General features: G+C 46.5%; 1 long non-coding RNA gene across 1 annotated transcript; it reads left to right on the top strand.

The window, feature by feature from the left end:
- The first annotated feature begins 632 nt into the window (after positions 1-632).
- On the top strand, positions 633-1542 carry LOC142895076 (uncharacterized). Its single transcript, XR_012928159.1, has 2 exons — positions 633-763; positions 1146-1542. It is a non-coding gene; the product is annotated as an uncharacterized LOC142895076 (long non-coding RNA).
- Positions 1543-2235: the final 693 nt, after the last annotated feature.

Here is a 2235-nt window from a genome sequence, read left to right on the forward strand (position 1 = left end):
GTCATGACTTTGAATTGAGTTTGTTGGAATTCACTTTGATTCCATTAGAAATGTGTAAAACTGGTTTTAAATTACACACACACACACACACGTATGCGCACATACGCACGCACGCACACACGCACACACACACACACACACACACACACACGCGCGCACCCGCACCCAACTGTGAATGACACTCTCCATCATTTATTCTGTATTCAGGTTGGAGAGGTGCAGGTTGTCAAAGATCAGCTGTGGTTGGCTGCTCTCAGCTCTGAAGTCCAACCCCTCCCACCTCAGAGAGCTGGACCTGGCTGAGAACTACCTTCAGGATTCATCAGTTAAGGAGCTGAGTGGTTTTCTGCAGAGTCCAGACTGTAAACTGGAGACTCTGAGGTCAGTTCACCCTCTTCACTCTACAACTTCTATCACTCTTGATGTTGTCGTCATGATTTTCACTTCACTGCTGTTGGAAATTCAATTTGCAGACACTGGTTTGTGATAGTAATGAATGAAACTGGGCTTGAAGGTACAGTGGGTAAAATCCTCCCATCTAGTGGTCAGATTGCAGATTGCAGATGCTGAAGTGGACATTTCACTTTGATTTTCAGAGTGATGACACCCTGGAAAAACTCTCTATCAGGCTGCTCTCAGCTCTGAAGTCCAACCCCTCTCACCTCAGACACCTGGACCTGAATATGAACCACCTGAAGGAGTCTTCAGTGAAGCCACTGATGGATCTTGTCTACAGCAGTGACCATCAGCTGGAGAGTGTGAGGTCAGTACTGGTTTGGAAACATTGGATGATGGTTCCAGCACCAAAGCCAGTTGATCCCACAGCAGAGGTCCAGTGTTCCCAGTCACAGTGTGAGAGGAGGATGGTGACGTCCAGCTGCTCCTCATTCATCCAACATCTGCTGCCAAACTGCTTCTTCTCTCAGTTCACCACCCAATTATTGATCACTTCATCTTCATCAGGCCTCAGTATCAGTCCAACACTCCATGGTCACATGACATCCATATGTTCCACACTTGACATGTGACTGAGAGTCTGCTTCTTCTCACCAGTCACTCCATCATCTCCATCAACAGTCAACGTCTCTGTGATGATGCGTTCAAGGACCGTGAGTCCTGACTCCTGCTGTCTCTTCTCTCTACAGCTGGTGGTCACCTTGAGGGAGGATGAGGAGGAGAGTGAATAGGAGAGCTCCATCTAGTGGTGGCTGACAGAACTACAACAAGTGGAGCCAAACAGCAAGCTGTGTGTCACGACCTTTGACCCCTGTGGAGCCTGGTGGCTGGCAGACTGGTTCTCCCTACAAGCTGCTGTGGTTACTGGGAGAGACGTCCCAGAAGCCACTGGTGGAGCTGAATCCTCAGTGGAAGAAGCAGGACTTGGAGATGGAGGTCGGAGCAGATGGATCTCAGTATGAAGCCTCCTTTTCACTTTGGATCAAAGGTTCTGGTTGTGTGCCACCACTTTTAATGTTGCTCCTTAGCTGGTTGGTTGTTCCTGTTTGGTTGAACGATTTTCTGAATAAAGTTTTTGACAAACTTTTTCCTTGTGTTGTTTTTACTCCCTTCAGTCGCCAGCAGGCCTCCTCGCTCAAAAGAACTGAAAAAAATTGACCGTCCAATCACAGTTCAGCATGACACGGAGTGGTAGGAAGCAAAATCTCATCATGTCTGAAAAAACTGGAAAAAACCCAACAGACTCTGAACACAGTGTGTTGTGTTTTTGCTGGGACAGAATCAGTCTCTGTGGCCAGTGGCATGTGAGACTGGATCAGTCACGTGAAGAAGGTTCATTAACACACAGTGCATCTGAAAATATAGATGAGGAAATAAATGGATTTCAACAGACACTGTCAACTTCCTGCTCCGTCACTTCCTGTCGTCTTTCACCAGACCACAGAGACTCTTTCCACTGACTGATACAATACAGACTTAGAAAATATACACAACATAGAATGTCCATTTTTTCCCCCTCATGTCCAAAAAACTTTGAAAAATACTCTAATTTTCCCAGATTGCATCGTAACCATCTTACCACAGCTTAGCACAAAACGGAGCTATTCCAAGAAGGAGGAGAAGAAGCATAGCTCCTGTTGTTGGGACTCCAACCTCCAACCACAGGAGCTATCAGTCAGCACTCTTCCACTCTGAGCCATCAGATGACTGTTGAAGTACATCCACTGCTACATTTATCCTTCGTTTTGGAGCAATAGAACTTCAAAATGGATCTCAGTG

Source organism: Nelusetta ayraudi, unplaced genomic scaffold (assembly GCF_046127955.1).
Source record: "Nelusetta ayraudi isolate G7.1 ecotype Tasmania unplaced genomic scaffold, CSIRO-AGI_Nayr_v1 ptg000048l, whole genome shotgun sequence".
In the NCBI taxonomy this organism is placed as follows: Eukaryota; Metazoa; Chordata; class Actinopteri; order Tetraodontiformes; family Monacanthidae; genus Nelusetta; species Nelusetta ayraudi.